Source organism: Stegostoma tigrinum, chromosome 31 (assembly GCF_030684315.1).
Source record: "Stegostoma tigrinum isolate sSteTig4 chromosome 31, sSteTig4.hap1, whole genome shotgun sequence".
Taxonomy (NCBI): domain Eukaryota; kingdom Metazoa; phylum Chordata; class Chondrichthyes; order Orectolobiformes; family Stegostomatidae; genus Stegostoma; species Stegostoma tigrinum.
Window position 1 is genome coordinate 41,509,528 of NC_081384.1, and position 14,580 is coordinate 41,524,107.

Genomic DNA, 14,580 nt, shown 5'->3' on the forward strand with positions numbered 1-14,580 from the left:
TTCTAGTCACTGCACTAAAGGAAGGATGGAATTGTGATGGAGGGGGTTGACAAGAGAGTAACCAGGACGTTGCTTGAGATGGGATTCAGATGCGAAGAGAAACAATAAAGCTCAAGTGGCTCTTTCAAGCAGAGAAGATTGAGGTTGTCAGCGGGGTATTTGATAGACGTGTACAGAATTATCTGGGACATGCATGGAGTGAATAGAAAACAGCTGTTCCCATTCAAAGGTTCGGTAATGAGGGAGCATAATTTTAAACTGAAAAACAGGAGTTTCAGAGAGGATTGGAGAAAAATCTTCTTCATTCAGAGGTGGAAGCGATCTGGAAAGCATTGCACTTGAGGGGGAAAATCTCAACATTCAAAAAGTACTTAGATTAGCACTTGAAGTGTCATAACATTGTGTGGTTGAGGCTTTCATAACTTGCTGAGTGGGACTAGGCTCAACAGGCTAAAGGACCTTTTGTATACTGTATGGATGTATGAGCTACATGAATTTGTGTGTTTGTGTGCGTCTGTCTGTCTGTCTGTGTGTTTGTGTGCGTCTATCAGTCTGTGTGCGTCTATCAGTCTGTGTGTTTGTGTGCATCTGTCTGTCTGTGTGTTTGTGTGCGTCTATCTGTCTGTGTGTTTATGTGCATCTGTCTGTCTATGTGTTTGTGTGCGTCTATCTGTCTGTGTGTCTGTCTGTCTGTGTGTTTGTGTGCGTCTATCTGTCTGTGTGTTTGTGTGCATCTGCCTGTCTGTGTGTTTGTGTGCATCTGTCTGTCTGTGTGTTGGGGGAAGTTGTCAAAGTGTTGATTTGACCTAGTGTTCAGCAGAAACCAGCTGATGTTTGTAAGACCCGGGCTAAGACCTGACCATGGCCAATGGTGCAACTTGAATTCAATGAAATTCTGTAAATTGGACTCCATTGATGACCATGAAACCATTGTGGATGGTCAGAAAGACCGATCTAGTTCATTAATTTTCTTGAGGGAAGAAAACTGCCATCCTTACATGGTTTGGCCTACTTATAACTCCAGGGCCACAGCAATATTTTAGTAGGAATGTTTTTCCCAAACTGGGACAAAGACCTGGGAGGCAGGCAGGGTTCAGGCAAGTGGCAGATACTTATTCAAGCAGAAACCGGCTTAGGCAGGGAGAGGGCTAAAGGATCTTCCCCAAATCTGGCTCTGCTTTTACAAATAAATACAGCATTTTTATACATTTTGTGTTACAGTATTCAAATAAAATGTTGCCATTGGCAAATCCTGTGTAGGACACCTAATCAGTGATTGGCACTTGCATGGACAGCCCTAGGTTCCCATAATCTTATGATATTAATCAGACACTGTAATAATGTCTAGGACTTGGGATCTCCGCCCATGCATCCTATTCATTCACATTCCAAAATTTCAATGGCTCTACTCCACCTGGTTTTTCTCAGGCTTGTTTATCTGTAAGGACAGATCAAATTCTACTTCCCATTGTGTTTTGGTGCTGTCTTTTATCAGACTCAGTTATTCCTTTTATTTTTCCACTGTCTCAATTACATCATGTAAAAATAAATAGTCAGTTAGTTTTAACTAATTGCTTAAAGGTTAACTTCTGTTATAAAGTTAATTCTACATGTAACTATTGACAACTACATTTACTATCAGTATTTTGTAATTTATGGGCTATCTTGTTTGGGGCATAAAGAAGGCATCTTCAATGGCTAGTTATTCGCTACATCTAAAAAGAAGTGTATTATATCCTGGTTATGTATTGAAACCAACTTCTATGATTGGAGCATTTTTAATGAGAAAATATTTAATATTGCTGGTAGCTTCCAAGAAGCAACTATTCACTATGACATAATTTTACCTGTTATCCTTGCAGCTTCTAGGGACATGATCTAGCAGCTGACGTCATTCATTTTCTGGGACAATCACCCTTCCATTATATAAGCTGAAATTGATCTGTCTTATACATATCTTGGTCTTAAATACATTCAATGTCTTGGCTTCCACAATCCTCTGTAGCAATGAGTTCCAAAATTAACCACACTGCAGCTAAAACTCTTACTTATCTCAGATCCGATAGAGCCATACTTTCACTCAAGTCTCTCCCACAGGTTGAAACTCTCCCATGTCCACTCTATCAAGGCCTTTCAGAAGTCTATGCACTTCTATCAGGTTTCCCCCCTCGTCCTGCTAAATTCCATCATACACACACCCAGAGTCCTCTACCATTACTCATCCCTTCAAATCCTTCATCCCTGGAATCATTCGGAGAACTCAATGGACAGAATGGTCTGTTTCCACACTGCAGGGATTCTATGATTCAATCATGTCCTCGAGCTGAGATGGCTACTCTCAAACAAGTAGGGGATAGAAATGTTGTGGAGTGGTGATTGTGGGGATGAGAGAATGACAGACTGAGAAACATGTGACCTCCTTCACCATTCCTTCTGGCCTTGAGATACACAACAATGCAGAGTCACTGAGCAGAAACTGACAACCAAGTTCTGAGCCCAAGAAGACGGCCTCAACTGCGATCTTGGGCTCATGTCATGCAACATGTAACTCCACCGTACTGTTCCGTACGTGTAATATTCTCCTTACTCTCCTGTTTTAACACCATCACTTTGAAAACTCGCCATGACGTCTCCACAGTATTTAATTTGTACAGATTTGGATTCCTTGTTATTTTAGTTAGACTCTCGGCATATGACTCTTATACCTGTCATGTTATTCCAGCCTTTTGCTTTGTCTCCAGCGCTGCCTTATCCTTAAAATTTTGGAATTGTATATCAGCCTCAATTATTTGGGTTATAGGTCGACCCTTCAGCTGCTATTCAGCTATTGACACTTTACCCACACCTTCAGATGCACTCGATCACTTGCAGAGGCTTATTATTCAACTTGTCGACATTCAACTTGCCCATTTGTATGATCTTTTGACCTCTCTGCTGTAATTCTGTACGTCTGTGCTTCTTTACACTTTACCAGTGGAAGACGCAATGCTTTGAAAGTGTGTAATTTCAAATAAACCTGTTGGACTATAACCTGATGTCATGTGACTTCTGAGCAACACCAGCACCTCCACACAATGTCCATGAGGGAACCTCGACCATCTGTCTTTACTCACCTGTCCAATTTGGTCAAGTCCTGCCCGTGGGCCACCTTCAGGGGTTTGTTTCTCACAAGGTGTAGTTTTCACACCTAGTTGCCTTTAACTATCCAAGAGGTCTCAAGGTGGCTCATGACCATGTACTTAAAGGACGGATCATCTATAAAGTTGCTACCTACCACTCAAGTGAAATTTCATCTTATGAGGCGGGAGTACCAGACCGTAATGGTTCACTGAGTAAGCCAGAGGTGCAGGTCACTTGTGAATACTCACGAAATCTTTGCTTGTTAGTGGTCCCCGCTTCTTGTGCTCTGCCCTTGGAAGCACTTGCAGTCCATGAATGAATCTGTACAGGCTGGTCTCTGCTGTAGTTTAGTGGTTTCTGCAGGTATTTTACAAAGCAAGATCTCACCATACGGTATTTTGAACACTCATGTTCAGATTGTATCAGTGATAATGGGAACTGCAGATGCTGGAGAATCCAAGATAATAAAATGTGAGGCTGGATGAACACAGCAGGCCCAGCAGCATCTCAGGAGCACAAAAGCTGACGTTTCGGGCCTAGACCCTTCATCAGAGAGCCTCTCTGATGAAGGGTCTAGGCCCGAAACGTCAGCTTTTGTGCTCCTGAGATGCTGCTGGGCCTGCTGTGTTCATCCAGCCTCACATTTTATTATCTATGTTCAGATTGTGACTTTTTTTTACCACCATCCAGCTGCCTCCAACTGTCTCTCTCGCTCTCTCTGTCCCCCATCTATCTGTTTCTCATTTCTCTGCTTTGTGCAGCTGCAAACAACCTGGCTCTCACTCAGCTGCTGCCATGTCATCAAGCTCCTTCTCTCTCATGACATTGTCTTCTCTTGATCTCATTCTTTTTCTAAATGATTGTGATCAAATAAGTGACATAGGTAATTCATATACAGTAAGAACCCACAAACAGCTGTGTTTTCACAGTCCAGCCTACCCAGAAAAGTGATGAAGTTTCTAAAAAACAAACGTTTGTGACATCAATTGGAAACCTTTCGGAGAACTTACGAGGCAGTAAAATTTTTTTTTAAAAGTGCTGTCCCTGTTGTAAAGAGAGACTAAATTCAGACAGTATATTCACAGCAAGATCCAACTGTTAATGGTCAGACAGTCCCTTCTTTCAGTATCCATATATGTCTTTACTCCCTCTCTCTGATTTTCCACTATGGAAGTCTGACACTCTTGCTCTCTTTCTCTCTCTTTCTTTCCCTCTTAAAAAAGAGGAAGGAGAGGGCGAGAGAGACAGTGAGGGCACAGAGAGTCCCACAAACAGAATTAAGGTAAAAATTAAAACTGCACTCAAATACTCCCTTTGGACTTTTAACTTCAAAGTTAAATACCTGACACCAAAACAGACATTAATATTTTTGGAATTACACCAGACTCCAGTTTATGGCTATTTAATTTCCATGCAGTCACATCAAGACATTCAAATCAGTGCATTGGAAGATCCCATAAAGTAACATCAACCAGACCTTGTATTCCAGTCACTCTACTTAAGGGACCAGTTTTAGCCACATTACTACAGAAAGAGAAAGTCCTGTTGTTTAACAAATTGAAAATACTGCTGCCTTTCCTTTTCCTCAGCCCTCTTGCTCCATTGAACATAGAACAAGAAAACACAGGAACAGGCCCTTCATTCCATCACGTCTGTGCTAACCATGATGCTACACTAAACCGTATACTTTTTGCCTGCACATAGTCCATACGCGTCTGTTCTCTGCCTATTCATGTTTCTGACTAGATGCCTCTTAAACGGTGCTTTTGTATCTGCTTCTATCACCTCCCTATGCAGCACGGTGTCCTTTACACTTTCCCCTCTCACCTGAAACCTACGTCCAGTGGTATTTCACGTTTTCTTCCTGGGAAGGAGACTCCAACTATCCACGCATCGCAATTTTATGTAATCCATCTCTGATCTTCTCTGTCTCTCTCTCTCTTTCATTTGAATCGTACACTGCAATCATTGTCTCATATTTAAAAAGATTGTAGCATTTATTTTTGACAATATTTTTATAAGTCAAGGACTTTTTCTGTGCCAGTAATGCTGAAGGCAATTGACACACAGTGAGATCCCATACAGAATCCAGAATGGGCAAAAATCTAAAAATAATATTCTGGTAATCCCAAACTGTTGTGTCTTAAAGTCAAACAAAGTAAAACTTTTGGAAAGATATTCCCTTAAATCACAAAACTTCCACCCGTTGCGTTTAAGCTAAATTTCTCATGGAACAATGGTGATTAACTGTGTACCAAACAATAATACCAGGATGACCGTAAAAACCGTGAGAGCAATATTGCCGATACGGGTAGAAATCCAGCCCTTTTTTTGAGAGCATTAAGGAAGACATTGAAACTTTTTATTCAGATTGGGAAGAGAGTGCTGATTGGCTGGGGCATTATTAACAGGGAGGTGCATCAAAAACAGTTAGCTTTCAGTCCTCATTCTCAGATGAGACAGTGAGTGGTCTGAGTGGTCAGAGTGTCACCATGGCAATGTGGCAGTATTTTGTTGTTTCATGATGCCTTTCTTATTAAAGAAGTGCAATGTCTATATAGATTCCCTTTCCCTACAAAAACCAGGGTCCTGTGAAATTATATATGTAACTTCTAGCTTATGCACAGATGCATCACACCGTAATCCCAGCTGATGATCTTAAATTGGTTTCCAGTTTAACACCTAGCATAGTTCAGATTATTTGATAAATGATTTCCAAAGCAGAATCACTTCAAATAGTGTATATGCTTTTCTGAGGCCTACAAGCATGGCTTGGATAATCACAAGCAGCCTGCTGCCAGCAGAGAATGGTCAAATCGACAAGCATTGTGATTATGGTCCAACTGTCATTGCGATGTAGTTTCTAGCATCTCTCTGGTAATGAAACACGTGTCGAGATTGACGAATCACTTGTTGGGCTTGTGTAAAGGAGGTAAACTGCCTAATGATGTATACCATAGAATGTGTGTCAGGGCTCACTGCACCCACCATGTATAGGTCACCCGAGACACACAAAAGTGATGACCCTTTTATATCCTATCAAATCCAGGGCTGACAGCATTAACTGGCCAGATGGCTGTGTAAAACTGTGGCAATCACATCTAAATGACTTTTCCACATACATAGTGAAGGATTCCTTCACATTCACTAAGACCATCTAAGACCTACATGTTGAGAGCAACGGCATGCCATGTGTTCTTTCAACATTGCCAATGTATTTATCACTAAACCATTCAAATAACCCAGTGAAATCTAAATGTACCACCTGTGTTTGATTGGGGTTCATCAAACTCAAGAACTTCACAATTTGTGCTGTTAACTAAAGTTCCAATAACATCACGTATGCCTAAACAGTTGGTATTAGCATGGTGGATTCTCCAAGTCAAACTCTTGCTCACATCTTTGTTTGGTAACTGTGCAAAATACATTTGTGATGGCATGATAACTAGCCTCTAACCCCTTGCATATTTCCAACATGCAAAAAATGTTTGCAACATTTGAGTCACTGTATGATCTCCATCCTGGGCTCACATTTGTCACTGAAATGGGTGATCCTTTCCTTTCCAATAGGAATTGGAACATGTATGCTGGCCAGTGAATGTCTGCTTTCAGTAAATAAGAGTTGAGAACCAACTTAAAAATCTTAAAAAAAAAACAAACGAACTGTGGATGCTGTAAATTAGGAACAAAAACAAAGTTTCTGGAAAAGCTCAGCAGGTCAGACAGCATCTGTGAATGAAAAAAACAGTTAACATTTTGGGTCTTGTGACCGTTCCTCAATGTTGTCAATGAGTACAGGAATTGGGAGGTCATTTTGTGGCTGTACAGGGCATTCGTTAGGCCACTTTTGGATTACTGTGCTCAATTCTGGTCTCCCTGTTATAGGAAGGATGTTGTCGAAGAGACTAGATTAAATCACACACCAAAGGCCCTTTACTTTGAGGTAAAGGGATTTTATTCATGATATCATGGAGAGTCAACGCTGACAAAAGATCAGGTCCGAAGACTCTGACACATACAGAAAAGAGGCAGAATTTATACAGTGGTACAAACAAGTTAAAACACACTGCAATTGTACTGTGTTTTAGCAAGGCGAGGTTATTCCTGAGGCAACCAGCCACACACTAATTAAAGCAGAATTTGGTGAAGATAAGAGTGTGCAGATGCTGCAAGCTCTAGCTTTTTGCTATCTATCCTACGTGACTTCTCAGACTAGGGAAAAGCAGTTTGCAGTTACAGCAAGATGCATTGTTTCATAATGCTAAAGTTTCCCTACTTTGTGCTCCTAGTCATGTATCATTTTAACTCATTACTACTCAGCCTAAATTAAACAGTCTCAACATACAAGAATTCCACAATTCCCTCCTTTTTGATCCCCAGGTCAGCTTCTCCAGTCTTCCTCTGCAAATGGACGGGCATACCTCGGGGATAAGGTCTCATGCCCAAGCATTCCTTTTCATCATAATCAGAACTGTTGGATATGTAACGGAGAAATGTGGGAACAGGGTTTTGTCACGCCCAGGGGAGAATGGCACATATTAGGCAGGTCCTAGAACGCGTACTACAGTTATAACAAGGGTGATCCCATAATGGTTCAGGATGCTCCATCAAGTCCCAAAAGGGCCACCATCTAGATCCCGGGGTGGTTGCCATTGTGGAATTCATTCCCTATCACTTTTATTTTGCTGACAGCTCACTGAACATAATCCGATAGGCGTGTGGTGTTTTCAGACTGATCTGGGATAAAGGTGCTGCAATCCTGTCCCATAACTGCAAGTGCCTTCTTTTTTGGCCAGCAAAAAATTTGGCCAGTATATTCTGTAGGGCCACTGTTTGCACCACTACATATTCAGCACTCAGCTCGGTAATGGCTTGGTTTGTCTCCTCGACAGCATGGGCGGTTTCGTTGGCCAATTTCTCTGGGGCTGAGGCCATGTTCATCAGTTCCTGGGCTGCTCTCCCTGTTCCATAAATGAGGAAGACTATCATGAAGAAATGCTTGGTCTCATTTATAGCCCTATTGCGCCGTTTAATCCAGGGATGATAGTGTAAAGTGGGGAAGTGGCACATATGGAGGACTATATATGCAAGATAGCAGGATCCTGTCCAGGAGGGAGGCAGCCAGACGTAGGCTGTGTAGCCATATACAACATATGTACCGTTAAAGGGAATGCACTGAGTGATCAACTCCAGGTACCAATTTTGTTGAAAAATGCCTAAATGGTTGGCTTTGGAAAACTGAGAAGGCTGTTGAAGCCCTGCGTACTGAGAGACTCGTTAAGAACCCCTCTGATCAGAAAAATTGGGAATTTTCCCAAGGCTGGGAGGATGAAGTAGAGACATTATAATATTGGGAGCAATGGCTATTACCAATGGGTCTACCCTTTTCTGTATTGCTATTTTAGTGATGCAAATTGGGACCATGTGGTTGTTTTCAACAGTTAACATAAAAAAAAGAGATGACGGGGGGAGGTGTTACAATAATCCGGCTGGAACCATCCTACAAAAGTGGTAAGGGAGTACCCTGCCGACTTCCACTGTTGCCTGTCTGTATCGGCATTAACCACATAGTGACCAACTTCAGGCTGCACGCCATCCCAATTCCCGAGTAGTGAGCCATTCTGTTTTAATACCCACTCAGCCACTTCGGAGGCATTAAAGGAGATTGGTCATAATGGGATTGCCCCCTTTTTGAGTGAATCAGATAATGGATGCATACCCAGCAAGAGGAGACATTTAACCGCACATATTCAGAGCTTAAAGACAGAAATAAGTTGTTATCAGGGGCTTATTCTAAATAATTTGACACAATACCCTGCACAAATAGACCAAATACTATAAACACCAGGAGCCTCATTGTTTGTCTCCTGTGGGTGGACCTGTCACGGTGGTTCCAAAGCCATGTTTATATCATGTCCTGTGAATCCAGTCCAGCTTGCCTTGTACTATGACAGCTGTGCAAGTCATCAGTAACACTCGTTATGCAACATTTGCAAGGTCAACCCCTCAGCCTCCAACAGTCAAGAAAAAATAGCACCAGCATATTCAGTCTCTCCCTGCAGCTGAAAATCTCCTTTTCCAGCAATAGCCTTGTAAATCTTCTCTGAACACTCTCAAGTTTCCTGCAGCAGGGAGACCAGAATTGAATGCAGTGTTCTAAAAGTGGCCAAACCAATGTCCAACAACATGGCAACCCAATCCCTATACTCACTGCACTGACCAATGAAGACAAGGATACCAAAAACTATCTTCATCACTCTCTCCACCAGTGAGTCCTTGATAGGATTTTGCTGTTGAGCAAGAAACTGATGGATTTTCTGTGTAGTTGAAGTTAACATCTAACTTGTCAGTATTTTTGCATTTGTAATAATTCTGTTAGAAAAAGGACAAGTTTTAAAGCTTTGCTACAAGGTGGATAGGTTTTGTGAACTAATGAATGTTTATTAATGAACAGTAATATTCTGGTAAATCAAAACTGTTAGGTCTTCAATTCAAACAAATTTGAACTTTTAGAAACATAGTAACTGAACTCACCAAACTTCCATCCTCTGTGTTTAAACTAGATTTCTGATGCAACAATAGTGAACAACTGCATCCCAAATTATATTCCCAGTATTTCCATGAAAACTGTGTGAGAAATATTGCTGATACAGGTACAAATCCATCTTTTCTCCTTTGAAACCATTAAGAAAGGAGTTGGAAGCTTTTACACAAAATGAGAAAAGGGTGCTGATTGGTTGGACCATTATTACCATGGAGATGCTGCAAAAACAGTTAGCTGTCAATCATAATTCTCAGACCGCACGGATGAGAAGGTGTAGAGCTGGATGAACGCAGCAGGCCAAGCAACATCATAGGCGCAGGAAAGCTGACGTTTCTGAAGAAGGGCCTAGGCCCGAAATGTCAGCTTTCCTACTCCTATGATGCTGCTTGGCCTGCTGTGTTCATCCAGCTCTGCCACTTGTTATCTCAGATTCTCCAACATCTGCAGTTCCTAGTATCTCTCAGACCACATAGCTGGACTCTGAGTGATGAGTGTCACCATGGTCATGCAGCTGTGTTTGGTTGTCCCCATGACGCCTTTCTTATTAAAGAATTGCAATATCTGTACAAATTCCTTTTGCCTACATAAAACAGGGTGCTGTGAAATTATATATATAACTTCTAGCTCATGCACAAATGCATAGAACATAAAACAAAAAAAAGTAAAAGGCAACTTATATAAGCAAGGGTCTAGCAAAGCTTTAGAGGATTACAGGCTTGCTCGGAAGGAGCTCAAAAGTGGACTGAGGAGGGCCAGGAGGGGGCACGAAAAATGCTTGGCAGGAAGGATTAGGGAGAACCCGAAGGCATTTTACTCATACATGACGAATACAAGAATGATCAGGGAGAAGTAGGGCTGATCAGGGATAGCGTAGGAAACTTGTGCGTGGAGTCTGAGCAGATAGGGGAAGCCCTAAATGAGTTTTTTGCTTCGGTTTTAACTAAGGAAAGGGACCTTGCTGTGAATGAGAACTTTGAGGAGCAGGGAAACAGGCTTGAACAGATCGAGATTGAGGAAGTTGATGCACTGGAAATTTTGGCAAACATTAAGATTGATAAGTCCCCAGGGCCAGAACAGATTTATCCTAGGTTGCTCCGGGAAGCAAGAAAGGAGGTTGCTAAGCCGCTGGCGAAGATCTTTGCTTCCTCAATCTCCACGGGAGTCGTACCGGAAGATTGGAGGGAGACAAATATTGTTCCTCTTTTCAAGAAAGGGAATAGGGAAATCCCTGGCAATTACAGACCAGTCAGTCTTACGTCTGTGGTCAGCAAGGTTTTGGAAAGAATTCCGAGGGATAGGATTTATGACTATTTGCTGTCCCCATGAGCCAGGGACATGTTTCCTTCTTAGGGCACTGCAGCCAGTCTGCAACTTACGTCTGCAGGCTTGTAGCAGTTTAACTGCTTGTTTGACAACAGGACACAACATTGTGTGCTCTGAGAGAAACTGCGCTGTCGGTTCCATGGTGTAACGGTTAGCACTCTGAGTTTTGTAATCTGAGTTCGAATCTCAGTGGAACCTCTAATTGTTGCGTCCCTCCTTGCTTAATTTGGGATGTGACAGTGCAATCCGCCTACGGGCGAATTTAAGGCCTGGCCTTTTCGTACCGTCATGTCGGATGTCATTAAATTTCAGGCCAAGTAGAAAGAACAAGACGGTCCAATCCCTGGTCTAATAGAATTTGTTTCAGATCCTGCCTGAGAGTGAAAGTCACTGTGCTGTTTTCTGAGCAGCCCTCAAAGCTGACATGCGAAACGCTGAGGCTGACAAGTGAGGCAGTGTGTGCGAAAGCTGAAAGCAGAAAGAAATACCGGTGGCTGCAATTGTCCAGCAGATTGTCAGTGTGCAACTGAGAGAGGCCCGCGAGCAGCACCTCCTTTTGTTGATGATGATGGGAAACAGTGAGGCTGTCACACAATGGCACATTTGATAAAGGTGACCAGAACTCAAGAGCAATGCCGCGCACTGCCTGAAGCACTGTGGTTTCTATGGCGTAATGGTGAGCACGCTGGTTTCTGACCGCTGTGATCCGAGTTCAAGTCTGGCAGCAGCCTATTTCCTGGTCAGTTTAGTGCTTGGCCTGGGGAAGTCACCTTTTGGTCATGACAAATCCAACAATTGAAGAGGGCTGATTTTAAAAAATGCACTTTGTCTGCTTTCCTCTATCTGCTCAGACTCCACGCACAAGTTCCCTACGCTATCCCTGATCAGCCCTACCTTCTCCCTGATCATTCTCTTATTCCTCACGTATGACTAAAATGCCTTAGGGTTCTCCCTAATCCTTCCTGCCAAGCTATTTTCGTGCCCCCTCCTGGCGCTCCTCAGTCCACTTTTGAGCTCCTTCCGAGCAAGCCTGTAATCCTCTAACGCTGCGCTAGACCTTTGCTTCCTCCACCTTACGTAAGCTGCCTTTTTCTTTTTGATGAGAAGCACCTCTGTTCTCGTCATCCAAGACTCCTTAATCTTACCCCTTCTGACCTGTCTCAGAGGAACAAATTTATGCATCACTCGCAACAACTGCTCCTTAAACAGTCTCCACATGTCTGCTGTGCCCTTCCTGTGGAACAACAGCTCCCAATCTGTACTTCCCAAGTCCTGCCTGATAGTGTCATAGTTTCCTTTTCCCCAGTTAAATATCTTCCCCTGGTAACTGCTCCTTTTCCTTTCCATGGCTATGGTAAATGTGAGGCTGTTGTGGTCACTGTCGCCAAAGTGTTCTCCCACCACAAGATCTGACACCTGTCCTGGCTCATTGCCGAGCACCAAATCCAAAATGGCCTCCCCCCTCGTCGGCCTGTCCACATACTGAGTAAGAAAAGCCTCCTGAACACACCTGACAAAAACCGCTCCATCCAAACCATCTGCACTAAGGAGGTTTCAATCAATATTGGGAAAGTTGAAATCACCCAGAACAACAACGCTGCTATGTTTGCACTTTTCAACAATCTGCCGGCCCATGAGTTCTTCAATCTCCCTACTGCTATTTGGGGGTCTGTAGAAAACCCCCAATGAGGTTACTGCTCCCTTGCTGTTCCTAACTTCCACCCATACTGACTCAGTCGGCAAACCTTCCTCGGCAACCTCAGCTCATACCACCTCAGTAGACGAGTCCTCATCAAAAGTTCTTTTAGCCACTGTTATACTGTCCATGACTAACAAATCCACACCTCCCCCTCTTTTACCACCTTTCCTGACCTTAATGAAAGATCTAAACCCTGGAACCTGCAACATCCATTCCTGCCCCTACTCAATCCATGTCTCCAAAATGGCCACAACATCGAAGTCCCAGTCCTGTTTGTAGAGGTCCCACCTTCCCCAGAATGAGCCCCAATTGTCCACGTACCTGAAGCCCTCCTTCCTGCACCATCCCTGCAGCCACGTGTTCAGCTGAAATCTCTCCCTGTTCCTTGCCTCGCTATCACGTGGCACGGGTAACAAGCCAGAGATAACCACTCTGTTTGTTCTAGCTCTCAGCTTCCACCCTAGCTCCCTGAAATCCTACCTGATATCCCTATCCCTCTTTCTACCTATGTCGTTGGTACGTATGTGGACCACGGCTCGAGGCTGGTCACCCTCTCCCTTCAGGACCCCAAACGCTCGATCCGAGACATCACGGACCCTGGCACCTGGGAGGCATCACACCAACCGTGAGTCTCTTTCATTCCCGGCAAACCTTCTATCAGTCCCTCTCAATATTGAGACCCCAATGACTGTCACTGTCTTCCTATCCTCCCTTCCCTTCTGTGCAAGAGGGACAGACTCTGTGCCAGAGACCTGCACCCAACTGCTTGCCCTGGTAAGTCGTTCCCCCACAACAGTATCCAAAACGGTACACAGTGTTTCAGGGGAACGACCACAGGGGATCCCTGCACTGACTGCTTTTCCCCGCTTCTAACAGTTACCCAGCTTTCTTCATGCTTAGGAGTAACTACTTCCCTGTAACTCTTCTCTATTACTGACTCTGCCTCCCGAATGATCCAAAGTTCATCCAGCTCCCGCTCCAGTTCCCTAACGCGGTCTTGGAGGAGCAAGAGTTGGGTGCACTTTCTGCAGATGTATTTGGAGGGACACTAATGGCGTCCCTCACCTCATACATCATGCAGGAGGAACATTCGTCCACCTGCACTGCCATCCCTGCTAATCCCCTAAACAGAAAGTTAAAAAAAAGAGAAGGTTACCTTGATTTGTCCCTAGTGTATAAGGTTAGAGGAGGCGGATGGGTGGGAGGCCCTACAAGAGTCGGGTCTCAGGTTTAGACAACGATCACTTGTATAGCTGAGGGATGAAAAAAAATCCCTCCCTGCCCAGAAACCTCCGCTCCGAGGTGCTGCTGCTGCTGCACAAAGAAATGGAAGGCTCCGACGCTCGAGGTAAGCTTTTTAAAGTTTTAAAATCTCTGACTCACCGCCTTCCCGACAATTAGCGGTTCCACCGAGATTCGAGCTCGTATCGCTGGATACAAAACCCAGAGTGCTAATCGTTACACCATGGAACCGACAGCGCTGTTTTGCTCAGAGCACACAATGTTATGCCCTGGTTTCAAACAAGCAGTTTCAAACAAACAAACAGAACTGCTACAAGCCTAAGAAGGAAACACGTTCCTGGCTCATGGGGACAGCAAAAGCAGACAAAGCACATTTGTTAAAATCAGCCCTCTTCAATTATTGGATTTTTAATGACAAAAAAGGAACTCGCCCAGGCTGAGCACTAAATTGACCAAGAAATAGGCTGCCGTGAGACTTGAACTCAGACCCCAGCGGTCACCAATCCACATGCTCACCACTACGCCACAGCAACCACGACACTCTAGGTGCTGCAAGGCATTGCTCTTGAGTTCTGGTCAACTTTTTCAAATGTGCCATTGAGCGGCAGCCTCGCTGTAACCCACCATAGTCACCGAAGGGAGGTGCTGCTCG

General features: G+C 43.7%; 1 long non-coding RNA gene across 1 annotated transcript in view; it reads right to left on the reverse strand.

The window, feature by feature from the left end:
• The window catches only part of LOC132206113 (uncharacterized), a 94,518-nt gene extending 80,369 nt beyond the window's left edge, over positions 1 to 14,149 (reverse strand). Inside the window, exons 1-2 of the long non-coding RNA XR_009442834.1 lie at positions 14,070 to 14,149; positions 3,369 to 3,477 (exon numbers count right to left, since the gene is read on the reverse strand). This is a non-coding gene — a long non-coding RNA (uncharacterized LOC132206113). The remainder of the gene's footprint in view (positions 1 to 3,368; positions 3,478 to 14,069) is intronic.
• Between the last annotated feature and the right edge of the window lie 431 nt (positions 14,150 to 14,580).